Here is a 27,903-nt window from a genome sequence, read left to right on the forward strand (position 1 = left end):
ATATATATATATATATATATATATATATATATATATTTGTTTTTAATAACTTCTGATTTTTCAGTGAGTGCTGCAGTACCCTTAGCACTGCTACTTTTCGCGGCTATGTACACAGTAGGAAAGCCCAGAAACGTGAAAGCTATTGCAAAATAGACTCTATAAACGGGATCATATAAACCATGCAACGTCCAGAGTTGTAGCTCATTTTCTTTTCTCTCACAGTGGTGTTTCTGCTGACTAGATGTGCCAGCTTCCTGTCCATGCACTGTCACTGTTCTCAAGCTCCCAATGGTACAACAACCTATCACCTCTCAGAGCCCCCGCCTTCAATGAATTGTGAAACAGAGTGGGCGTATCCAAATGTGAGTGACGGCAGAAATAACTCAATCATTCAGAAGCAGGGTTAGGGTCAATTTCAATTGAAGTCAGTCAAATGCATGAAGTGGTTTGAATTTTTTTCCAAAAATTGAAAAGCTTTTGACATAACTTCTCCTTTTTTCAACTTATTGAGAAGTCATTGAAAATAGATGCCCTTTTTAAATTATTGAATTGGAATTTCAGTTTACTTCCTGATTGGCTGACTTCAATTTGATTTAAACCCCAACCCTGTTCAGAAGACTAGTGCATCTGTCATCATTAGGGAACAAGTTGTTACTGACCAGGAGAAACTCTGTCTGTGTTTTTGTTTAGGGATCCACGCTGACCTTTAAAGGTGAAACAAATGCAAATCAGGTTCTGGGTCTGACCAGACAATCCATCACTACCACAGTCTGTCTGGGCAGCCTGAAGTATACGGTGGACTGTGTAAAGCCTCAGGTACTAATATTGCCTTTGAATTTGGTTGTCACCTCTTCTCCGTGTAAGTGAGAAGTAAGGTCAGACATTCAGAAAGATAGAGGGGATCACACGAAAGTGCTGGCGATGGATCAATGCTTGGCTGGAGTTGTAGTCTAGACTCTAGACCTTTACATCACGTCATGGTCTCTTATTGTCACCTCTTCTCTGTTGTCTTTCAGGTGGTGAATAAAGTAGAATGTGAGTATAACCCCACCTCCAACTGAAAACAACTAGATTATACACACACACAGACACCGACACACACAGAGACTCCGAGACACGCAAATGCGCACACAAACACACTGGTTTCCATTCATCAGTGTACTAACTTCTTTGTACAGTAACTGAATAAAAATCACACAGGAACTGAAGACTGTGTTGGAGCATGTGAGGGGGGAGTATGAGTCCAAATCAAAGCATGTTAAATGAGCACGTAGGGCACTTCTCGAATGCGTACTCCGTTTGAACATATTTTGAAGCAAGCTTCAACAAAGTATCCATTGAAATCAATGGCAGACATTATTTTTTATTTTTTTAACCTGCCAAGTCCGTTAAGAACATTCTTATTTACAATGACCGCCTACTGGGGAGCAGTCGGTTAACTGCCTTGTTCAGGGGAAGAATGACAGATTTTGACTTTGTCAGCTCAGGGATTGAATCCAGCAACCTTTCGGTAACTGGCCCAATGCTCTAACCACTAGGCTACCTGCCACCCCAGAGGCTACCTGCCACCCCAGGTAGCCTCGTTATGTGAGCTGAAGCTATAGAAAATAAATTCAGACTAATTAAATGTTTCCCATTCACATGTCATATGTTGCCTGACTCCAATATATTGATACGTTAATAAATACAGTGACCTCAAAGTATTGGGACAGTGACAATTTTTGTCTGCACTTTAACCGCATAGTCATTGTATCGTTTCAAATCCTAAGTGCTGGAGTACAGAGCCAAAACAACAAAACATGTCACTGTTCCAATACGTTTAGAGCTCACTGTACATGCTGGGTTAATTTTGTCATGTTTACCTGCCTACAATGCCCACTGTAGTGTGTGTGTAGATCACAAGCCCATAATAAGTCAATAGGGCTAACTGGCTGGCTACTACTGTTATTGCTAGCGAGCTGAGAGTTATGAAGTAAAATGTTTGCATTTACATTACATTACATTTAAGTCATTTAGCAGACGCTCTTATCCAGAGCGACTTAAAAATTGGTGCATTCACCTTATGACATCCAGTAGAACAGTCACTTTACAATAGTGCATCTAAATCTTAAAGGGGGGGGGGGTGAGAGGGATTACTTATCCTATTTGTGTCTATCTTGCTGGAAGATGGTTCATTGAATGGGGAGGTGCAGCGTGCGATAATACAGTAGGGGGAGTGCTGCTGAAATGTAATGTTTTATGCGTTCTCCACACTCGTCCTCACAAGACGTACTCAAGAGAACATCCTCGGAGAATGCACTTGAAGAATGAGTGTGAAGCACGGTAGTATGCATATTGAGAAACACCCAGAGACTTAGCAGACAGGCCCTGCAGCTGAGTCGACAGTTAATCAGTAAAGAAAGTGAATAGATAACCTTGTAGTACCTGCATTGAGCCTGTTTACTATATCATACCAAAGTTGCTGAACAAGTTACTGATCATCCCCTTGTGTTTCTTAGGTAACTGCACCATGGAACCTAGAAGCCCCTCTAATCCTGACCACATCAAGGATGTCAGACCAGGTGACAGTGTTAAGTCATAGTTGGAATCAGGATGTGTTTTAGGCACCCAGTCCTGAGAATCAATGTGTACAATGAGTGTACAAAACATGAATGACACCTGCTCTTTCCATGACATGAACTGAAAGCTTTGATCCCTTATTGATGCCACTTGTTAAATCCACTTCAATCAGAGTAGATGAAGGGTTTTCATGCTCAACAGTTTCCTGTGTGTATCAAGAATGGTTCATCAACCAAAGGACATCCAGCCAACTTGACACAACCATGGGAAGCATTGGAGTCAACATGGCCCAGCATCCCTGTGGAACGCTTTCGCCCGTGCCCCGACGAATTGATGCTGTTCTGAGAGCAATATTACTAATGTTTTGTACACTCCATGTATATGTCTACCACCATGAGTCAAGGCAGAAAGACTGAGACCTCTATATGACTTCTGAATTACTGCCATTTTGGATTTCAGTGTTTCTGTCAACTTACCCCCTCCTACTATTTACCCTAGCTATGTCCCCATGTTCATTCGCTCTCTCAATTCAATCTCATTTCAATTTAAGGGCTCTATTGGCATGGGAAACATGTTTACATTGTCAAAGCAAATTAAATAGATAATAAACGTGAAATTAACAATACAAAAATGAACAGTAAACATTACACACAAGTTCTAAAAGAATAATGATATTTCAAATGTCATTATGTCTATATACAGTGTTGTAACGATGTGCAAATATCTCCATCCCCCACTACGACTCTTATCACTGTAAAATAGTTGTCTTTATAATGGATTGTAGGTCTTCCTTGGCTGGTTGATTCCTTTGGTAGTTCATCAGGATCATATTTAACCTCAGACTCAGCTAGGCTCTGAAGAAGTGTTTTTATTTTTTACCTTTATTTAACTAGGCAAGTCAGTTAAGAACAAATTCTTATTTTCAATGACAGCCTAGGACCAGTGGGTTAACTGCCTGTTCAGGGGCAGAATGACAGATGTGTACCTTGTCAGCTCGGGGGTTTGAACTTGCAACCTTCCGGTTAATAGTCCAAAGCTCTAAGCACTAGGCTACCCTGCCACCCCATTGGTTCCCTAAGTGTTACAGCTAAAATACTGTAACTGCAGATTAAAAATCAAATCAAATGTTATTTGTCACATGAGCCGACTACAACCGGTGGAATTATTACTTAAAAGCCCTTAACCAACAATGCAGTTTTAACACTTATTTTACTTAAGTAAAAAATAGTTCAGTAAAATAAGAAATATTTAAAGAGCAGCAGTAAAATAACAGTAGCGAGGCTATACGGTACAGAGTCAATGTGGAGGCTATATACAGGGTGTTACGGTACAGAGTCAATGTGGAGGCTATATACAGGGTGTTACAGTACAGATTCAATGTGGAGGCTATATACAGGGTGTTATGGTACAGATTCAATGTGGAGGCTATATACAGGGTGTTATGGTACAGAGTCAATGTGGAGGCTATATACAGGGTGTTACGGTACAGAGTCAATGTGGAGGCTATATACAGGGTGTTATGGTACAGATTCAATGTGGAGGCTATATACAGGGTGTTATGGTACAGAGTCAATGTGGAGGCTATATACAGGGGGTATCAGTACAGAGTCAATGTGGAGGCTATATACAGGGTGTTATGGTACAGATTCAATGTGGAGGCTATATACAGGGTGTTATGGTACAGATTCAATGTGGAGGCTATATACAGGGGGTATCAGTACAGAGTCAATGTGGAGGCTATATACAGGGTGTTATGGTACAGATTCAATGTGGAGGCTATATACAGGGTGTTATGTTACAGATTCAATGTGGAGGCTATATACAGGGGGTTATGGTACAGAGTCAATGTGGAGGCTATATACAGGGTGTTATGGTACAGAGTCAATGTGGAGGCTATATACAGGGTGTTATGGTACAGAGTCAATGTGGAGGCTATATACAGGGTGTTATGGTACAGAGTCAATGTGGAGGCTATATACAGGGTGTTATGGTACAGAGTCAATGTGGAGGCTATATACAGGGTGTTATGGTACAGAGTCAATGTGGAGGCTATATACAGGGTGTTATGGTACAGAGTCAATGTGGAGGCTATATACAGGGTGTTATGGTACAGATTCAATGTGGAGGCTATATACAGGGTGTTATGGTACAGATTCAATGTGGAGGCTATATACAGGGTGTTATGGTACAGAGTCAATGTGGAGGCTATATACAGGGTGTTATGGTACAGAGTCAATGTGGAGGCTATATACAGGGTGTTATGGTACAGAGTCAATGTGGAGGCTATATACAGGGTGTTATGGTACAGAGTCAATGTGGAGGCTATATACAGGGTGTTATGGTACAGATTCAATGTGGAGGCTATATACAGGGTGTTATGGTACAGAGTCAATGTGGAGGCTATATACAGGGTGTTATGGTACAGATTCAATGTGGAGGCTATATACAGGGTGTTATGGTACAGAGTCAATGTGGAGGCTATATACAGGGTGTTATGGTACAGAGTCAATGTGCGGGGACACCAGTTAGTCGAGGTAATTGAAGTAATATGTACATGTAGTTAGAGTTAAAAGTGACTATGCATAGATAATAAGAGTATGGGGGTTAACTGCGGTGTCCTGGCTAAATTCCCAATCCGGCTCTCAAACCATCACGGTCACCTAATAATCCCCAGTTTACAATTGGCTCATCCATCTCCCTCCTCTCCCCTGTAACTATTCCCCATGTTGTTGCTGTAAATGAGAATGTGTTTTCAGTCAATTTACCTGGTAAAATAACGGATAAATTAAAAAATAATAATAATAAACCAAGAGTAGCAGCAGTGTAAAAGAAGAGGGGGGGGCAATGCAAATAGTCTGGGTAGCCATTTGATTAGCTGTTCAGGGCTCTTGTGGCTTGGGGGTAGAAGCTGTTAAGAAGCTTTTTGAACTTGGCGCACCGGTGCCGCTTGCTGTGCGACAATCTGCAAAGTGGTTTAGTGAAATAGTACAATGAAGATGAATTGTATAAACTTGACTTGAATGGACTGACATGCTCCACTGCTTCCCTGCCCAACAGTCCTGTGGAGTAGCTGAATGTGGAGAGGCACTCAGGCTAAATCAACTCAGATCGTACAGTGCATTCTGTTATGCGGGTGAATGAGGACCCAAAAGCGACTTAACAGAAACAGAGTTTATTCCAGTCCAAACAGAAAACGACTAATCCTGAATTCTTAACAGGTAATGTCCAAACGGGGAATAACAGAAATCCTCTAGTCTGTAGAGGGGAATAACAGGAGAAGCGGCCACAGACTGCAGGTCGCTCCGGGTTGGCGCAGGCCGTAGCTGATAGAGACACCTGCTCACACGCAGCATCTGATGAAGGCAAACACACGACAGGACGGAACAAGAACACAGTACAGCAAACAAGGATCCGACAAGGACAGAAGCGGAAACAGAGGGAGAAATGGGGACTTAATCAGAGGGCAAAATAGGGGACAGGTGTGAAAGAGTAAACGAGGTAGTTAGGAGAATGAGGAACAGCTGGGAGCAGGAACGGAACGAGAGAGAGGGATAGAGAGAGGGAAAGAACCTAATAAGACCAGCAGGGGGAAACGAATAGAAGAGGAAGCACAGGGACAAGACATGACAATCTATGACAAAACATGACACATTCGGAACATATTCCAACTCCTCCACATTTTGTTACGTTACAGCCTTATTCTAAAATTGATTAAATCATTTTTTCTCCTCATCAATCTACACCCAATAGCCCATAATGACAAAGCAAAACACAGGTTTGTAGATTTCTTAACAAATTTCTCACAAAAATATTCAGACCATTTACTCAGAACTTTTTTGGCAGTCTTCTTTGGTATGATGCTACAAGCTTGGCACACCTTTGAGGAGTTTCTCCCTTTCTTCTCTGCTGATACTCTCAAGCTCTGTCAGATTGGATGGGGTGTGTCGCTGCACAGCTATTTTTGGGTCTCCAGAGATGTTCGATCGGTTTCAAGTCCGGGCTCTGGCTGGGCCACTCAAAGACATTCAGAGACTTGTCCCGAAGCCATTCCTGCGTTGTCTTGGCTGTGAGCTTTGGATCTTTGTCTTGTTAGAAGGTGAACCAATGTGGAAAAAGGGAAGGGGTCTCAATACTTTCCGAATGCACTTTATATCAACACTGATAGTCAAATCTCTCATTCTGAAATGGATTTGGGTGTTATCTGAATGCTCATGTTGAAGACTGGGTTTGTAACAGGGTCATCTGTGAGCCACAAGACTTTGTTAGTCTACTGATCTAAAGCCTATCATTAGCTTCTTCCTTTACACTCAGCCTCTCTCTCTTTCCCACACAGATGAAAGGTACCACACACTGGCCTGGATTCCTGTGGGATGTTTTGCTGTAGTCATCATACTGTTATTTGCTGGAGAGAGGTGTGTATGGGGGGTGATCCAAAGGTTTTTAGTTTAATCAAGGTTACTGAGACATTGTAGGTCACTGAATGTATATAAATGATTATTTTGTGAATTTGTACGTATTGCTAAAGACATGTTTGGTATTTCAGTTACAGATGTGTTGACAGGAGCAGGAATAGGACCCAACGAACCTCAGTTAATGTGGACAACGCAGAAGAAACCAAAGTGTGAATGTGTGTACGTGGGTCTGGGGGTGTGTTTCGTGCCCGTGTGTGTTTTGTGTGTGTGGGCGGGTGGGTGCGTGCGGGGGTGTGTGTGTTGTGTGTGTGTGTTTTGTGGGTGGGTGTGTGTTTTGTGGTGCGTTGGTGGGTGCACGCGGGGGTGTGTTTTGTGTTTGTGGTGGGTGGGTGGGTGCCCGCGGGTGTGTGTGTGTTGTGCCCGTGTGTGTGTTTTGTGGTGCGTGTTTTGTGGTGCGTGGGTGTGTGCACGCGGGGGTGGGTGTGGGTGGGTGTGTGTGTGTTGTGCCAGTGTGTGTGTTTTGTGTGTGTGTGTGTGTGTGTGGGTGGGCGGGTGGGTGCGCGCGGGGGTGTGTGTGTGTGTGTGTGTGTGTTTTGTGGTGGGTGGGTGCGTGCGGGTGTGTGTGTGTGTGTTTTGTGGTGCGTTGGTGGGTGCACGCGGGGGTGTGTTTTGTGTTTGTGGTGCGTGGGTGGGTGCGCGGGTGGGTGGGTGCGCGGGTGTGTGTGTGTTGTGCCCGTGTGTGTGTTTTGTGGTGCGTGGGTGTGTGCACGCGGGGGTGGGTGTGGGTGGGTGTGTGTGTGTTGTGCCCGTGTGTGTGTGTGTGTGTTGTGGTGCGTGGGTGGGTGCACGCGGGGGGGTGTGTGTGTGTGGTACGTGGGTGCACGCGGGGGGTGTGTGTGTGGTACGTGGGTGGGTGCACGCGGGGGTGTGAGTGTGGTTGTTCTTAGTGTTTTTAGCTGCCCAACTGTTTTTAAAAGTGTATTTTTATTTTTAAAGCATTGTAATGGGCAAGTGACTTGAGCTTTTCTTGTATTACATTCTGAGACAGTTTTAGTGCAGCAGTGGATCTCTTGCTGTGGAAGCTAGATTCCCACAGCTGCACTTTTAGACTATGATAAGTGACCAGGCTTATTAACACACATACATACAAATGTACAGTATACAAACTCGTATTACTATGTTGGAGGGAAATGACTCATCTGTGGTCTATTGAGTAATAGTGTCACCTGGTAGTGGAGACGGTGTGATACTATTTGTGTTTCTAGTTACTGTAAAGATGGGTGAAAGATTTCTGTATCAGACAGCACACGAACATGACATTCCTTTCCCCCTCTCTTTCACTAGTTCCTAACAGTTCATACCAGTTCACTTCCTGTCGTATGCTGCAACAGATATAGTTCCTCTCCCTCCCTCCCAGCTATACCAGGGAAGTCCCTGTGTGATTTATGAATGACTTAGAATTGGAGTTCCAGGCTTGATATTGAAGCAGAGAGGATGTGACATCAGTTCCCAGCCACACCTACTCACACCACTCTGCCTAGACATTGTCTGTTAAACAATTATTATTATAATACATCATTATATATCTAGTAATATAAACAATATACATTTTGTACATAGTAGAACATGAAATATGATTATGATATGTATTACCGTTTTCTGGTAAGTCACTGAGGAAGTGACTCATGGATCCAATGTCATTTTAATAGATTAAATTGACCCATAGACACAGATTTAAAGTTTCCCCTTAATGAAGTAGTGTTCGGGAAGCTGATCCTAGATCTGTGCCTATGGGCTCGTCTGACCCAGATTTGAGTGTTGTCTTTAGGTCAGCTAATGCTTATAGTGAGGGATGTAGGACTGGCATCTTTCCACATCTTATATTGGTTTATATTCTATGTGAGCGCAAATCAAATAGCCAGATTCCAAACTGCTACCTTGCTGCTCTCCTTAGGAGCTTGTTGACTTCCCTTTGAGGATCTGAAAGGACAACTCCAAGTGGAAGGTTAAGGGTGTGTTAGACCTGCAGGAGAAGTTAAAATGGGGCTAGAGAATCATAACTGCTGTTGTAGAAATACTGACAGGATATATAACACATTATTAGGTTTGTAATAATTTTAAGAAAATTACTTATTTTTGTTAAATTTCATAATGAATGATACTGACTGTATTTGTTAATGTGATTTATTTATTTTATTGAATCATTACTGATGTGTTTAACACTCATTTATGTTTGCTTTGCTAACCTTCTCAACAACTTGTATTAAAACATCCTGCTATTCATCTCTGTGTCTTGTTGGTTTAATCTGTTTTCCCTTGATTTAATTCATTTGTAACAGTACTGTACTCCACTCAGACTGTATCCCCTGGTGTATTAACTTGGTTTATGTGTATTACCTGACCCCGGTATGTACTGGCTTACTGCCAAAGCTGGGTGTAAGACAACGATAGAGATGTAGGGAAAGTCTGGGGACAGCCATGGCTCTCTCTCTCTCTCTCTCTGTCTCTCTCTGTCTCTCTGTGTGTGTGACGTTGACTGTATTACATTTGTCTAACAAGTCAATCTCTCCTTAACACTCCAACTACTTCACAGTGATATAATGTAGTCTAGTGATTTGACTTCAGGAAACACATGTACTGTTGTATAACCTCTCTTCCTCCTGGCTCTTAGCTGTTGATAAGCAAATGCTTGCATAGGTTGTAGTTAGGTTTAGAATAAGGGTTAGGGTTATGGCTGGGGTTAGGATGAGGGTTAGTGGATAGTTAGTTTAAATATTGTTGACAGTTATTGAACATCTACAAGCCATCTACTTGAGACTATCCCAATAAAGTGTTAACAAATAATTGGGGTAATTGTTGAATAACCTGTGGTGCCACCTTTCAATCCAGTCAGCCTAGATGAGTTGTCTTCATCTGTATTTAATACAGTTACATGATTTCTCAGAATTCCTGATGATTCTAAAGACAGACCTGATCATATCACCTCTACCTTACCTGACACCCTAGACCCACTTCAATTTGCTCACCGCCCCAATAGAGGCACAGACGATGCCATCGCCACTGCACTGCACACTGCCTCCTCCCATCTGGACAAGCGGAATACCTATGTAAGAATGCTGTTCACTCACTATAGCTTAGCATTCAACATCATAGTACCCTCCAAGCTCATCATTAAGCTTGGGGCATTGGGTCTGAACCCCGCCCTGTGCAACTGGGTCTTAGACTACCTGACGGGCCGCCCCCACGTGGTGAAGGTAGGATACAACACCGCCACTTCGCTGATCCTCAACACAGGGGACCCACAAGGGTGCATGCTCAGCCCCCTCCTGTACTCCCTGTTCACCCGTGACTGCATGGCCACGCACGCCTCAAACTCAATCATCAAGTTTGCAGATGACACAACAGTAGTAGGCCTGATTACCAACAATGAGGAGACAGCTTACAGGGAGGCTCTGGGAGAGTGGTGCCGGGAAAATAACCTCTCACTCAACGTGAACAAAACAAAGGAGCTGATGGTGGACTTCAGGAAACAGCAGAGGGCCACGCCCCTAACCACATTGACGGGACTGCAGTGGAGCAGGTGGAAAGCTGCAAGTTCCTCAGTGTACACATCACTGACAATCTGAAATGGTCCACCCACACAGTGGTGAAGAAGGGGCAACAGCGCCTTGGCTTGGCCCCAAAAACCTTCACAAACTTTTACAGCAGGACAATTGAAAGCATTCTGTCGGGCTTGATACAGCAACTGCACCGCCCGCAATCACAGGGCTCTCCAGAGGTTGGTGTGGTCTGCACAACGCATCACCGGGAGCAAACTACTTGTCTTCCAGGACACCAACAGCACCTGATGTCACAGGAAGGCAAAAAAGATCATCAAGAACATCAACCACAGGTTGAGTATATGAGCATCAAAGCTGGGACAGAGAGACTGAAAAAACGCTTCTATCTCAAGGCCATCAGACTGTTAAATAGCCAACACTAGCCGGCCACTCCAACATTGCTCATCCTAATATTTATATATTTCTTAATTCCATTCTTTTACTTTTAGATTTGTGTGTAATGTTGTGTATTGTTAGATACTACTGCACTACTGCACTGTTGGAGCTAGAAACACAGGCATTTTCCAAACGCCCGCAATAACATCTGCTAAATATGTGTATGTGACCCATAATATTTTATTTGATGTCCCCACTGAGTCATAGAAATATGATGGTAAGTGTTTGTTCTTCCTCAGCTGGGACCTGTATCAATGTTCTCTCTGTGGTATATACTGAGCCTACACTCCTTCAATGAAGACCAGACAGAGGCCCTAGACTGAAGGGTTTTTACTATTGAGACCATGTCAAGGCAAGGCCAACAACAATTGCTTCATCATAATTCCATGACATCATATTCCTGCATATAGACCACATTTGATGATGAAGATCCTCACACAGTTGTGATTGGTTGAGCTGGTATTGGGTGATGTGGTGCTGTGGTCTCTAGTTACTATTCTTTAGAGAGTTAAACTGAACACTGCTGGATAACTGATAAACACAACCTACCATCTATAAACTGAAATCATAAACTCACTTTCCACTTCCAGCAAAACAAGTGGGAAAAAATGGTGAAGGAGGAGCTAAGGGGGAATCCCCTGAAGCACAGATGTAATTGGTCGAGTTGGTATGAGGTGATTTGATCCTTTAAGTTTGTCAGGAGCTGCTTGTGAAACTGACACACAGACTAGAATAGCATACTCCAAACAAAACAGACATACAAGCAAAATATTAATATAAAACTGTCTGGAAATCAATTGGGGTAGTTACTGAATAACCTAGATTTTGCATGACATTTTGTGATTTATAAAATAAAGATTTGTGATTGGGTGTAGATACATTATATAAACACCCTTTCTCATATTTTAAGAAACTTGCCAGCTTGTTGATGTGCTTTTCCAACTTCCTGTTCAGCTTAGCTGGTGGACTAGGAAACTTAGCAGTGCATGGAACACAAGTAGTGACTTGGCGCTTTTTACTCATATTTACGGCCACATGCTCTGCCACAGTTACACAAACACAAACACACATACCACACACACACACATTCACACACACAGTGGTAGGCACAGAAGGAGCACAGCATACCAGGGCGGTGTGTCACTACACTCCACATTAAAGAAACACAGGCCCCCTCTGATACACAGTTGTGATTGGTTAAGCTGGTATATGGTGATCACCAATACAGTCCTGAGGTCACTATATTTTATCTTCCCCAGTGAGCTAAACAACCTGGAAAGGAGTGCAGATAAACACATTCAAACATCAGCTAAAATAACGTGACGGTGAGTCATTGTCAAACTAATTGTTGGTCAAACAAGACTCCCTATGCCCAAATGTTACAAGTGTGATCAGTAGGTTTATATTTCATTTTTCTTGGTGTACCTCACATACTATAGTGTCCCTGTTTTAGCATTCCTCCTCTTCTCTCCCCTCCATGTCCATGGTAACCTCCTGAATAACAGACACATTTCTGTAACCCCAACACTCCTTAAAGGCTGCACAGTCAGGCTATAACCCTGGGTATTTGCCCTGATAGCTCACACAAGTCTGTTATCCACAGCTATATGCTCACTGTTTCCAAAGTCTCTGGCAATGTGAAAGTTGTGAGTATAATGTTTTAGATCAGGGATTTCCAACCCTGTTCATGGAGAGCTACTGTCTGGTAGGTTTTCACTCCAAATCTAATCTAGCACACCTGATTCTAATAATTATCTGCTTGATGAACTGAATCAGTTTTTTTATTAACCTTTATTTAACTAGGCAAGTCATTTAAGAACAAATTCTTATTTACAATGACGGCCTACACCGGCCAAACCTGGACAACACTGGGCCAATTGTGCACTTCCCTATGGGACTCCCAATCACAGCCGGTTGTGATACAGCCTGGAATCGAACCAGGGTGTCTGTAGTGACGCCTCAGCAATGAGATGCAGTGCCTTAGACAGCTGCGCCACTCAGGAGCCCACTGAGGTTGGAGTGAAAAGGAAAAGTGTTTCTTTTGTTTGGTTAATAGAGTGTCAGAAATGTTTACGTGCCACAGAGGGTGGTTTTGCTTTGGACATATTTGTGTTGTCAGAGCTTATTTGCTTGACATGCTTGAAGATGCTTCTCTTAATATGTAGTAGTAGAAATCTGTTATCCCAAGGGGGAACTGGTTTAGTTGCATTGCTGTTTATTTAATCATTCCCTGGAGGTTTAGTTAATATTTTATTACAACTTAACCCTCCTCATAGGCTACCCTGTCAGGCTATTTCCTGTTTATTTGCCCTGTTATCTAACAGTAGTCTGTTGTCCACAGCTATCTGCTCATTGTTTTCCAAGGTCTCTGGCAAAGTTAAAGTTATGAATCTAATGTTTTAGATTATACTAGTGAAGAGTGTTTATTCTTCTTTAGTAGTTCTTATGCATTTAGCTCAGACTGTAGGTGAGGTGTCATGTTTCAGACTGGTGTCAGAGAGGGACAGCATTGTGATCCAGAGGTCTGGTGTGGGGTGGGGTTCTTAATCATAATGTACACGCTCATTGTATTTTATTATTTATGGTGTTGAGGGTAATGTTTCTGGTTGCCGTTGCGGAGTATCTTCAACACTTATTGGTTATCTAAAGCAGGGCAGGACACTTTTGTTACAGTCCAGCTTTATGGTAAAACACTGATTCAAACTAATCATGGTCTAGATTAAAGCCCATTAACAGTCAGTTGATTAGTTTAATCAGTTGTGTTATAGATTGTTTACCAAACAGCCCATATATGCTACAGCTCAGCGTTCAACACCATAGTGCCCACAAATCTCATCACTAAGCTAAGGACCCTGGGACAGAACACCTCCCTCTGCAACTGGATCCTGGACTTCCTGACGGGCCAACCCCAGGTGGTAAGGGTAGGTAACAACACATCTGCCACCCTGATCCTCAACACGGGGGCCCCTCAGGGGTGCGTGTTTAGTCCCCTCCTGTACTCCCTGTTCACCCACGACTGCGTGGCCAAGCACGACTCCAACACCATCATTAAGTTTGCTGACAACACAACAGTGGTAGGCCTGATCACTGACATCGATGAGACAGCCTATAGGGAGGAGGTCAGAGACCTTGCAGAATGGTGCCAGGATAACAACCTCTCCCTCAACGTGAGCAAGACAAAGGAGATGATCGTGGACTACAGGAAAATTAGGGTTGAACATGCCCCCATTCACATTGACAAGGCTGTAGTGGAAATGTTGAGAGTTTCATGTTCCTTGGTGTCTACATCACCAACAAACTATCATGGTCCAAACACACCAAGAAAGTTGTGAAGAGGGCACCCCTTTCCCCCTCAGGAGACTGAAAAGATTTGGCATGGGTCCCCAGATCCTCAATATATCCACATAATGTTGTTATGCAGGTGAGTGAGGACCCAAAAGCGATATAACGGAAACAGAGTCTTTTAATGTCCAAACAGGGAAAACATAAATCCTCAATCATTACAGGGGAAGTCCAAACAGGGAAAACACAAATCCTCTAGTTTAACAGGAGAGTCCCCCTTCTAGTTGTTGAGGAGAGTTGCAGGACTAGCGGCAACAGACTGCAGGTCCCTTCGGGTAGGCGCGGGCTGTAGAGGATAGAGACACCTGCTCACACGCAGTATCTGATGACGAGGCAGAATACAACTGGATGGAACAAAAGCAAACAGCAAACAAGAATCTGACAAGGACAGAAGCAGAAACAGAGAGAGAAATAGAGACTTAATCAGAGGGCAAAATAGTGGACAGGTGTGAAAGAGTAAACGAGGTCGTTAGGAGAATGAGGAACAGCTGGAAGCAGGAACGGAACGATAGAGAGAGAGAGGGATAAAGAGAGAGAAAGAAACCTAATACGACCAGCAGGGGGAAAAGAAGAGAAGAGAAAGCACAGGGACAAGACATGACAATACAATACATGACAAATGTTCCTGCCTCATGATGCCATCTATTTGGTGAAGTGCACCCGACCTTCCTGCAGCAAGGCACCCCCACAGCATGATGCTGCCACCTGTGCTTTACGGTTAGGATGGTGTTCTTTGGCTTGCAAGCCTCCCCCTTTTTCCTCCAAACATAACGATGGTCATTATGGCTAAACAGTTCAATTTCTGTTTCATCAGACCAGAGGACATTTTCCCAAAAAGTACAATCTTTGTCCCCATGTGCAGTTGCAAACCGTATTCTGGCTTTTTTATGTCAGTTTTGGAGCAGTGGCTTCTTCCTTGCTGAGCAGTCTTTCAATTTATGTCGATATAGGACTCGTTTTACTGTGGATATAGATTATTTTGTACCTGTTTCCTTCAGCATCTTCACAAGGTCCTTTGCTGTTGTTCTGGGATTGATTTTCACTTTTCGCACCAAAGTATGTTCATCTCTAGGAGACAGAATGTGTCTCCTTCCTGAGCGGTATGATGGCTGCCTGGTCCCATGGTATTTGTACTTGCGTACTATTGTTTGTACAGATGAACATGGTACCTTTAGGCATTTGGAAATTGCTCCCAAGGATGAACCAGACTTGTGGAGGTCACAATGTCTTTTCTGAGGTCTTGGCTGATTTCTTTTGATTTTCCCATGATGTCAAGCAAAGAGGCACTGAGTTCAGAGGTAGGCCTTGAAATACATCCACAGGTACACCTCCAATTGACACAAATTATGTCAATTAGCCGATCAGAAGCTTCTAAAGCCCTGGCATCATTTTCTAGTATTTTCAATGAAGGCACAGTCAACATAGTGTATGTAAACTTCTGACCCACTGGGAATGTGATGAAAGAAATAAAAGCTGAAATAAATAATTATCTCTACTATTATTCTGACATTTCACATTCTTAAAATAAAGTGGTGATCCTAACTGACCTTAAACAGGGACTTTTTACTAGGATTAAATGTCAGGAATTGTGGAAAAACTGAGTTTAAATGAATTTGGCTAAGGTGTATGTAAACTTCCAAATTCAACTGAATATACTAGGCAGTGTCAGAGGAAGGCCCAAAAAATTGTCAAAGACTCCCACCACCCAAGTCATAGACTGTTCTCTCTGCTACCGCACAGCACGTGGTCCCGGAGCGCCAAGTCTCGGTCCAAAAGGCTCCTTAACAGCTTCTACCCCCGAATCATAAGACTGCTGAACAATTCATCAAATGGCCGAACAGACTATTTTCTAAACTGCATTGTTGGTTGAGGGCTTGTCTTCGGTGCATGTGACAAATACAATTTGATTTGGAGTCAGGAAGGTAAACAGGAAAGGTAGTTGGTTGAGAGGGTAGGAGAACTAGCCTAAGGTACCTTAGCAGTTACACCGGCAGCCCCCGGTGGCAACAAATTAATAAAACCAAAAGCTTACCTTGACTTGGAAGACTTCCAGTGTTGGATAGCCATAGCCACCTAGCTAACATAGCATCGCTCTCTGTTTAAGCTGGGTAGCTAGCTCTTTCTCTCTCTCTCTCTCTCTCTCTCTCTCTCTCTCTCTCTCTCTCTCTCTCTCTCTCTCTCTCTCTCTCTCTATCGTTTCTCCATTTTAGAGTAATGTCATTCTCTTTTTGAGTCAAGACGGGTCACTCAACCGAGTCTGCTCTTCTCTGGGTCACGGAGGCTCTCCACACTGCCATAGCGGACTCTCTCTCCTCTGTTCTCATCCTCTTAGATCTGTATGCTGCCTTTGACACCGTGAATCATCAGATCCTCCTCTCCACCCTCTCAGGGCTGGACGTCTCAGGCTCTGCACACTCTTGGATTGCATCCTACCTGGTAGGCCGCTCCTACCAGGTGACATGAGAGGATCTGTGTCTGCACCACGTACTCTCCCTACTGGTGTCCCCCAGGGCTCGGTTCTAGGCCATCTCCTTTTCTCTTTATACACCAAGTCACTTGTCTCCGTCATATCCTCATATGGTCTCTCCTATCATTGCTATGCGGATGACACTCAACTACTTTTCTCCTTACCCCTTTTGACACCCAGGTGGCGACACTCATCTCTGTGCGCCTGGCAGATATCTCAACTTGAATGTCGGACCACCACCTCAACCTCGAAAAGACGGGAGTATTCTTCCTCCAAGGAAGACCTGCCTGCTCAAAGACCTATCCATCACGGTTGACAACTCCACAGTGTCGCCCTTCCAGAGTGCAAAGAACCTTGGCATGACCCTGGACAACACCCTGTTGTCCTCTGCAAACATCAAAGCAGTGACTGGCTCCTGCAGGTTCATGCTCTACAACATCCGTAGAGTACGACCTTTCTTCACACAGGAAGCGGCGCAGGTCCTAATCCAGGCACTTGTCCTCTCCCATGTGGACTACTGCAACTCTGTTGGCTGGGCTGCCCGCTTGTAGCATCAAACCCCTGCAATTTATCCAGAAGGCTGCAGCACGCCAGGTTTTCAACCTTCCCAGGTTCTCTCATGTCACCCTGCTCCTCCGCACACTCCACTGGCTTGGAGTCAAAACTCGCATCCACTACAAGACCATGGTGCTTACCTACGGAACAGCAACAGGAACTGTACCTCCCTACCTTCAGGCTATGCTCAAACCCTACACCCCAACCCGAGCACTCCATTCTGCCACCTCAGGTCTCTTGGCCTTCCCATCCCTACAGGAGGGCAGCTCCCGCTCAGCCCAGTCCGAGCTCTTCTTTGTCCTGGCCACCGATTGGTGAAACAAGCTTCCCCCAGAAGCTAGGACAGCAGAGCCCTGCCCATCTTCATAAAACATCTGAAACACTACCTATTCAGTGTCTTAAATAATCCTCCTCCCCACCTCGACACCCTACCCCCCAAAAATTAAATAAATAAAATAACTAGTAAAAAAAATGATCAGCACTTGCACTTAACCAGCACAGGGAGGTTAGAACTATGAGCCTCCTGGGTTTTGTATTGAAGTCAATGTACCCAGAGGAGGACAGAAGCCAGCTGTCCTCTGGCTACACCATGGTGCTACCCTACAGAGTGCTGCAGAGGCTACTGTAGACACGTCATTGCAAATCAATGTGTTTTAATCAATTATTTGGTGACACGTGAATATATTTATTATAGTTTGATCTTTAAAGGATACCTTTTAAGATGTTTCACAATTTGCTTTGTTTCTGAAATTCACTGGTCCTCCCCTTCCCCTTCCTCTGAGAAGCCTCGACTGGATCACAGAAGGCGAAGGCTGTGGCTTACCTTCCCTGACATTTGTGGTCTGTTGAAAATAAAAGAGAGCCGCACACTCTAGGAGCTCAGATGCAATAATTTACTTACCAACGTTTCGACGGCCAAGCTGTCTTCATCAGGGTATAATCACAAACACTGCGGGATGACTTGTTTATATAGTGTCAAAAGACACAGGTGTCTGTAATCATGGCCAAGAGTGGCCTAATATCATTGGTTAATAATCAAATATTAAAATGTCATACAAAGAACAGCATACAAATAAATGAATAACATTTGTGGTCTGTTGGCCTGGTAAACTGCTCTTAGTGGCTTATGTCATATTTCAATCCTGAGTTGAAGTTGGAGTCACTTAGTTAATACTACAGAATGTGGTATTAATGTTCAAATCAAATGTTATTGGTCACATACACATGGTTAGCAGATGTTGTTGGTCACATACACATGGTTAGCAGATGATATTGGTCACATACACATGGTTAGCAGATGTTATTGGTCACATACACATGGTTAGCAGATGTTATTGGTCACATACACATGGTTAGCAGATGTTATTGGTCACATACACATGGTTAGCAGATGTTAATGTAAGTGCTTGTACACCGTGTCACCTTTGTTACTGTAACTGATGAAAAGTTTACCAGACCAACAGACCAGGATTTATATTATTCAGACCACTGAAAAGGCAAGTTTACCAGGATTTATATTATTCAGATCACTGCAAGTTTCACATTATTCAGACCACTGAAAAGGCAAGTTTACCAGGATTTATATTATTCAGATCACTGAAAAGGCAAGTTTACCAGACCAACAGACCAGGATTTATATTATTCAGACCACTGAAAAGGCAAGTTTACCAGGATTTATATTATTCAGACCACTGAAAAGGCAAGTTTACACAGTTTGGATTTATATTATTCAGACCACTGAAAAGGCAAGACCAGGATTTATATAGTTTACCAGGATTTATATTATTCAGACCACTGAAAAGGCAAGTTTCAGACAGACCACTGAAAGGCAAGTTTACCAGGATTTATATTATTCAGACCACTGAAAAGGCAAGTTTACCAGGATTTATATTATTCAGACCACTGAAAAGGCAAGTTTACCAGGATTTATATTATTCAGACCACTGAAAAGGCAAGTTTACCAGGATTTATATTATTCAGACCACTGAAAAGGCAAGTTTACCAGACCAACAGACCAGGATTTATATTATTCAGACCACTGAAAAGGCACGTTTACCAGATTTATATTATTCAGACCACTGAAAAGGCAAGTTTACAGACCAGGATTTATATTATTCAAACCACTGAAAAGGCAAATTTACCAGACCATCAGACCAGGATTTATATTATTCAGACCACTGAAAAGGCAAGTTTACCAGGATTTACATTATTCAGACCACTGAAAAGGCAAATTTACCAGACCATCAGACCAGGATTTATATTATTCAGACCACTGAAAAGGCAAGTTTACCAGGATTTACATTATTCAGACCACTGAAAAGGCAAGTTTACCAGGATTTATATTATTCAGACCACTGAAAAGGCAAGTTTACCAGGATTTATATTATTCAGACCACTGAAAAGGCAAGTTTACCAGGATTTATATTATTCAGACCACTGAAAAGGCAAGTTTACCAGGATTTATATTATTCAGACCACTGAAAAGGCAAGTTTACCAGGATTTATATTATTCAGACCACCTGTTTACCAGGATTTATATTATTCAGACCACTTTACCAGGATTTATATTATTCAGACCACTGAAAAGGCAAGTTTACCAGGATTTATATTATTCAGACCACTGAAAAGGCAAAGGATTTATATTATTCAGACCACTGAAAAGGCAAGTTCAGGATTTATATTATTCAGACCACTGAAAAGGCAAGTTTACCAGGATTTACATTATTCAGACCACTGAAAAGGCAAGTTTACCAGGATTTATATTATTCAGACCACTGAAAAGGCAAGTTTACCAGGATTTATATTATTCAGACCACTGAAAAGGCAAGTTTACCAGGATTTACATTATTCAGACCACTGAAAAGGCAAATTTACCAGACCATCAGACCAGGATTTATATTATTCAGACCACTGAAAAGGCAATTTATATTATTCAGACCACTGAAAAGGCAAGTTTACCAGGATTTATATTATTCAGACCACTGAAAAACCAGGATTTATATTATTCAGACCACTGAAAAGGCAAGTTTCAGACCAGATTTATATTATTCAGACCATTTATATTATTCAGACCACTGAAAAGGCAAGTTTACCAGGATTTATATTATTCAGACCACTGAAAAGGCAAGTTTACCAGGATTTACATTATTCAGACCACTGAAAAGGCAAAGACCAGGATTTATATTATTATAGGATTTATATTATTCAGACCACTGAAAAGGCAAGTTTACCAGGATTTATATTATTATTACCAGGATTTATATTATTCAGACCACTGAAAAGGCAAGTTTTCAGACACAGGCAAGTTTTTATATTATTCAGACCACTGAAAAGGCAAGTTTACCAGGATTTATATTATTCAGACCACTGAAAAGGCAAGTTTACCAGGATTTATATTATTCAGGATGTATATTATTCAGACCACTGAAAAGGCAAGTTTACCAGGATTTATATTATTCAAACCACTGAAAAGGCAAGTTTACCAGGATTTATATTATTCAGATCACTGAAAAGGCAAGTTTACCAGGATTTATATTATTCAGATCACTGAAAAGGCAAGTTTACCAGGATTTATATTATTCAGACCACTGAAAAGGCAAGTTTACCAGGATTTATATTATTCAGACCACTGAAAAGGCAAGTTTACCAGACCAACAGACCAGGATTTATATTATTCAGACCGCTGAATAATGTACATCCATGCCGTCACACAAGTCTATGTAGGAGAAATGTAATTCTTTAGGGCAGTGGTTCAACCCTTTTCAGTTTTACTGTTCCACCAACTGAATTTTGCTCTGCCTGGAGTGAGCCTGAAGTACTCCCTCATTTTACCAGTAGGCCTATAGTCTCACTGTTCTAGGAAATGTTTAAAAACCATTTCACTGGTGCACATAGAAACTCGACTTACAATAAAACAATGAGTACATTGAGTACATCAAACATGAGCGATAGACGCAGCTGAAAAATATGTATACCCAGATACATTATGTGTGACACCAGAACGGTGGCAGTAAATGCAACACAATAAAAATTCATTTATATAAAGATTTATTTGAGAAAGTAAAAAAAAAAGAGAAGTTAATATTTCATGATCCTTTTCTGACACACTGCATCTCCAACACTTTAGTAGAGTACTATAATAATACACTATCATTCAACTCCCGTGGATTTATTTACATAATATGGGATTCAAATTCATTTAATTGTCATTTTTTGTGAATGATCCACACAAAATACTCTGTCATCCCAAAATAAAACATTTTTTAAAATAAAATATTTATCAAAAATATAAAACACTAATATACCTTGATTACATAAGTATTCACCTGAGCCAATACATGTTAGAAACACCTTTGGTAGGGATTACAGCTGTTAGTCTTCTTCGGTACATGTGCAATATTTTCCCCATCATTCTTTTCAAAATTCTTCAAGCTCTGTGAAGGTTTTGGGGATCATGGCCAGACAGCAATTATTCAGTCGTGCCCTAAATTTTCAAGCAGATTGAAATCAAAACGGTATCTTGGCCACTCAGGAACATTCACTGTCTGCTTGGTGAGCAACTGCAAAGTCGATTTGGCCTTGTGTTATAGGTTATTGAAGGGTGAATTCCTCTCCTAGTGTCTGATGTAAAGCAGACTGAATCATGTTTTACACTAGGATTTTGCCTGGGCTTAGCTCCATCCTATTTATTTTTATCCTGAACAACTCCCCAGTCTTTGCCGATGTCAAGCATATCCAGAATACTTATGATACCCACGGTAGAGTACGTAGTGAATTAGACCATTTTCTTTGCGTGGCATGACATTTTCCTAAACCTGATTTATTCCCATCAGCACTCCTAAGACTTCACTTCAGCCAGCTGATGTTAGTACAATTAGAGTGAAAATTATGCAAGGCATTGGTACTGTTATACAAGAATCTGAATATGAAAATGTATAAGATGCACAATCGAGAGCATCCTGTCGGGCTGTATCTCCGCCTGGTACAGAAAATGCTCCGCCCACAACCGCAAGGCTCTCCAGAGGGTAGTGAGGTCTGCACAACGCATCACTGGGGGCAAACTACCTGCCCTCCAGGACACCTACACCACCCGATGTTACAGGAAGGCCATAAAGATCATCAAGGACAACAACCACCCGAGCCACTGCCTGTTCACCCCGCTATCATCCAGAAGGCGAGGTCAGTACAGGTGCATCAAAGCTGGGACCGAGAGACTGAAAAACAGCTTCTATCTCAAGGCCATCAGACTGTTAAACAGCCACCACTAACATTGAGTGGCTGCTGCCAACACACTGACTCAACTCCAGCCACTTTAATAATGGGAATTGATGGGAAATGATGTAAAATATATCACTAGCCACTTTAAACAATGCTACCTAATATAATGTTTACATACCCTACATTATTCATCTCATATATATACGTATATACTGTACTCTATATCATCTACTGCATCTTTATGTAATACATGTATCATTAGCCACTTTAACTATGCCACTTTGTTTACATACTCATCTCATATGTATATACTGCACTCAATACCATCTACTGTATCTTGCCTATGCCGTTCTGTACCATCACTCATTCATATATCTTTATGTACATATTCTTTATCCCCTTACACTTGTGTGTATAAGACAGTAGTTTTGGAATTGTTAGTTAGATTACTTGTTGGTTATTACTGCATTGTCGGAACTAGAAGCACAAGCATTTCACTACACTCGCATTAAACATCTGCTAACCATGTGTATGTGACAAATACAATTTGATTTGATTCGATTTGTATTTATAAAAAGATTACAACTGTAAGAAGAGTTAAAGAGATGGAATGAAGGCAGAGACGATCCAGCAGCATCCTGATCTGGGGGTTTGGGTAGTCCTGAGGGTTGTCCCTGTCTCTGGTGGTTTGGTCCAAACAGCTTGGTTAAGGGATGGGTAGTCCTGAGGGTTGTCCCTGTCTCTGGTGGTTTGGTCCAAACAGCTTGGTTAAGGGATGGGTAGTCCTGAGGGTTGTCCCTGTCTCTGGTGGTTTGGTCCAAACAGCTTGGTTAAGGGATGGGTAGTCCTGAGTGCTGTCCCTGTCTCTGGTGGTTTGGTCCAAACAGCTTGGTTAAGGGATGGGTAGTCCTGAGGGTTGTCCCTGTCTCTGGTGGTTTGGTCCAAACAGCTTGGTTCAGGGATGGGTAGTCCTGAGGGTTGTCCCTGTCTCTGGTTGTTTGGTCCAAACAGCTTGGTTAAGGGTTGGGTAGTCCTGAGGGTTGTCCGTGTCTCTGGTGGTTTGGTCCAAACAGCTTGGTTAAGGGATGGGTAGTCCAAACCTGAGGGATTGTCCCTGTCTCTGGTGGTTTGGTCCAAACAGCTTGGTTCAGGGATGGGTAGTCCTGAGGGTTGTCCCTGTCTCTGGTGGTTTGGTCCAAACAGCTTGGTTAGGGTTGTCCCTGTCTCTGGTGGTTGGGTCCAAACAGCTTGGTTAAGGGATGGGTAGTCTTGAGGGTTGTCCCTGTCTCTGGTGGTTTGGTCCAAACAGCTTGGTTCAGGGATGGGTAGTCCTGAGGGTTGTCCCTGTCTCTGGTGGTTTGGTCCAAACAGCTTGGTTAAGGGATTGAGGGTTGTCCCTGTCTCTGGTGGTTTGGTCCAAACAGCTTGGTTAAGGGATGGGTAGGATGTCCCTGTCTCTGGTGGTTTGGTCCTCCAAACAAGGGATGGGGTTGTCCCTGTCTCTGGTGGTTTGGTCCAAACAGCTTGGTTAAGGGATGGTAGTAGTCCTTGGTTAAGGGATGAGGGTTGTCCCTGTCTCTGGTGGTTTGGTCCAAACAGCTTGGTTAAGGGATGGGTAGTCCTGAGGGTTGTCCGTGTCTCTGGTGGTTTGGTCCAAACAGCTTGGTTAAGGGATGGGTAGTCCTGAGTGCTGTCCCTGTCTCTGGTGGTTGGGTCCAAACAGCTTGGTTAAGGGATGGGTAGTCCTGAGCGCTGTCCCTGTCCCTGGTGGTTGGGTCCAAACAGCTTGGTTAAGGGATGGGTAGTCCTGAGCGCTGTCCCTGTCACTTTCTCCTGCAGAAAAAAAGAAAGAGAGGGAAGAGAGAGTGAAAAGGTTGTAGGAAGCAGTACCTAGGAATGTGTTGGTCAGGTCCTCAGTGACATTCTAATCATAAGCTACAGTGGGGCAAAAAAGTATTTAGTCAGCCACCAATTGTGCATGTTCTCCCAAATACTTATTTTCCACCATAATTTGCAAATAAATTCATAAAAAATCCTACAATATGATTTTCTGGATGTTGTTTTCTAATTTTGTCTGTCATAGTTGAAGTGCACCTATGATGAAAATGACAGGCCTCTCTCATATTTTTAAGTGGGAGAACTTGCACAATTGGTGGCTGACTAAATACTTTTTTGCCCCACTGTATATCGTTACAGTCAGAACACACTCACCCTTATACGACATGGTTTCTATTTATTTTGCGCTTCTTGATACACCAGTAAGCAATGCCAATGCCAATGACGACCAGGACAAGGATCAGTAAACACCACCACAGTTCACCCCCTTAAGAACAACAGATAAAGGAACACAAAATGATGGAATAAGTATGTATGATATTACATTTGGAGGACTAATTATTTACAATGAGGAGGAATCATAAAGCATGAAGCATTAATCAAATCAACGGATTAATAAAATTACAAAAGACAGACAGTACAATTTGCAAAGCCACTGAGGAGTAGATTAGTCTGTCAGAGGGAAATTGTCAGTGTTGAGCAGCATTGCTGCGCTGTGTATTTCTGCACTTACCAGGATGTCCGTTTTGACCACCAGCTCCAGTGAAGTCTGGACCTGTCACCAAGACAAACAACTCAGAACAGCCAGACTTGTTTTCACTGAACTATATACAGAACAATTAAGGCTCGCTGTCAAAGTTAGGATGGGATTCAATCCAATTGCGAATTTGGACAATGTGCCATTTTATGGTAATTTTCAATTCAGCCCCCATGATTGTGGTCTCCGTGAACACAGGAACAATGCATTTAGAACATGTATTGTGGGCAAAGCTCAATCAGACTGACTCCTGACCTTAGTGTTCAACTCAGCAAGGGACACTGCATAAAAGTGCTGTGTAAAATTACCATAAGATTCTCTACAGCCAGTTTGTGAAAATAATACAGAATGTTTGAATCAATGACTCACCATTCACAGTAGTTGACCAGATGCCAACGACAGAGCAATCTGAAATAGCAGAACAGGGTTGATTAGCCTAAATGCAACAACTGACAGACAGATCACATACATTATAGAAATGTGTTTTTGGTTTGGTTAACAGCGTTCTCATGCTCTATAATAAAGCCTACTTCCTATAGCCCCCTGGGATTATTGACATCTAGGACCATCGATGTATTCACTCTACCCACTAGCATTTCTTACACATTGTACTATCTTGGGCCTTCAGAGACACTCACTGGTTTGTTTATAGTTGGTAACGGCTGTGCTATTGGCCTCCAGGGCAGGCTGGAGGCTCTCTGACACACTTCTGCACAAAGCATAAGAATAATCATCCTGGAGACACATGGTGCACTTCCCAGATGGAGGATAGGGAGTGGAGGTGCGTTTCTAGAATGGGCCTGGCACCAGCAGATTCTTGTTCAGATCACCATTAAGATCATAAAATATGGCCACCTCTGGGCATTTTGTGTGATAACGCTGGAAACACATGTCCTTCATTGCAACTAAGAGAGAGAGAGAGAGAGAGAGAGAGAGAGAGAGAGAGAGAGAGAGAGAGAGAGAGAGAGAGAGAGAGAGAGAGAGAGAGAGAGAGAGATGTATTCACACAAACAGGAAGAGGAGGATTACACTGGATTACACAGACAACTCATCACAATGACCATCCAGTGGAATAGAGACGAAGAATTACCAGTACCATGTTAACCTTGGGTTGAAATAATTTATAGTGTTAATATATGTATAGATCATTCAATGTAAAGATCATTCTATAGCTGGGGGTGACATTTTTCTCATGTGAGGCATTAATACTGATGAATGATAGTGTGGTCACATACCTACCTTCTTCAAATCCTGATGTTTTGAAACCAACCTGTGAAATAATGTACCAGGAATATTATTCTAACTCAAACACTACAAATTCCAGCAATCATTTGACATCTCATCTCTTCAAGTATGAGTTTAAGGGCATTCTTAATTTAATTCCTATCAGGAAAGAAGACATAAAGCTTGTTCTTCCTGTTTTTACTGAACCTTTGGTAAAATAATAGAATAATAGAATAATTCCAGTCTGTCAGAATAGCAAGGAAGACAACAAACTGCATAACGGTCTCTCAGTTTGTTGGCAACGTGGGATCTGGAGCCTCTACCGTCCGGGAATAGGTGGTTCGAAGCATTCCTTTCTCAATCCGCAGGTTGGCATTTATTGTCATGAATCTTACCCTGGAGGCAGCTCTGCAGAGTGATCACTAGCTGGCACAGCCACAAAGTCTTAAAATCGGATTTGAAAACCTAACCTTAACCACACTGCTAACCCTAATGTGACGTTAAATGAAGACCAAAAAGCAAGATTTTTTTTTTGACATTGCAGCTGACACGGTTAGAGGACATGTTTCAGTTCTGCCTCCAGGGCAAGATTCATGACAAACGTCAACCTGCTTCCTATCTGGGCGCATAGTTTCTGAAACTCCGACAGGGTTATAGAGATGGGTCAGAAAATCGTCTGGCCAAAAACAATCTAGGGGCTATCAGAACAGTAGGATATATCCAAATAAATAGGCTATATAGGCTAAATATGGCTCTGATATTTCGGTTATATTCCATACAAAAAAAGATGCTGTAGCCTACAACCGTACCTTGACATGTGATGCAATTCCATACCAAAGATTAGGAACGTCATGAAAGCGGAATTATACGTTCCATAACCCAACCGACAGGCTACAATGAAAATTAATTTACGTGGTGGGTGTATCCTTTGGTACCGGGCCCGGTATGTGCTCTAGTCCCACTGCTATCTACCGACGCGTGCAGTCCTATACCCTCTCCGCCTGTAGTCTACTTCAAATTTGACACGCGCATCCCACTCCACTTACTGGAGGGGTGGCGTTCCTCCGGCTGTTCCTCCAGAGTCTGGAAAGTTCTCGACTGCGCATCTCGAAGTGCATTTCGGCCAATTTCTGTTAATAATATTTCTAAATAAAATGAAAATAGAGCAGTCACCGTTTACCAGAGCATGTTATGTAGCATTTTAAACTATCATGTGTAAAACGTTAAAAGAACAGTGCTGCACTTGGTTGAGAGCTCACTGTAGAACACATGGGCTCAGCCAAATAGCAGGCTGGTTTATCACTAGGGTCAGTCTGTAGGCTTACCTAATCTATAGGGATCAGTCTGTAGGCTTACCTTATATATAGGGGTCAGTCTGTAGGCTTACCTAATCTATAGGGATCAGTCTGTAGGCTTACAGTCTGTAGGTTTACCTAATCTATAGGGTCAGTCTGTAGGGGTCAGGTTTACCTAATCTAGGGATCAGTAGGCTTACCTTATATATAGGGGAGTCAGTTTCTGTAGGGATCAGTCTGTAGG

At 42.5% G+C, this 27,903-nt stretch overlaps 2 long non-coding RNA genes across 2 annotated transcripts; both read right to left on the reverse strand.

Annotated features, from left to right (window-relative positions):
• Positions 1 to 24,118: 24,118 nt before the first annotated feature.
• On the reverse strand, positions 24,119 to 25,548 carry LOC123996430. Its single transcript, XR_006831994.1, has 4 exons — positions 25,510 to 25,548; positions 25,117 to 25,158; positions 24,759 to 24,870; positions 24,119 to 24,380 (listed from the first exon to the last, which is right to left on the reverse strand). It is a non-coding gene; the product is annotated as an uncharacterized LOC123996430 (long non-coding RNA).
• A 185-nt stretch (positions 25,549 to 25,733) lies between these two features.
• Positions 25,734 to 27,353, reverse strand: LOC123996417. The gene is made up of 3 exons (XR_006831983.1): positions 27,174 to 27,353; positions 26,380 to 26,410; positions 25,734 to 26,045 (listed from the first exon to the last, which is right to left on the reverse strand). It is a non-coding gene; the product is annotated as an uncharacterized LOC123996417 (long non-coding RNA).
• Between the last annotated feature and the right edge of the window lie 550 nt (positions 27,354 to 27,903).

This window comes from Oncorhynchus gorbuscha, linkage group LG15 (assembly GCF_021184085.1).
Source record: "Oncorhynchus gorbuscha isolate QuinsamMale2020 ecotype Even-year linkage group LG15, OgorEven_v1.0, whole genome shotgun sequence".
In the NCBI taxonomy this organism is placed as follows: Eukaryota; Metazoa; Chordata; class Actinopteri; order Salmoniformes; family Salmonidae; genus Oncorhynchus; species Oncorhynchus gorbuscha.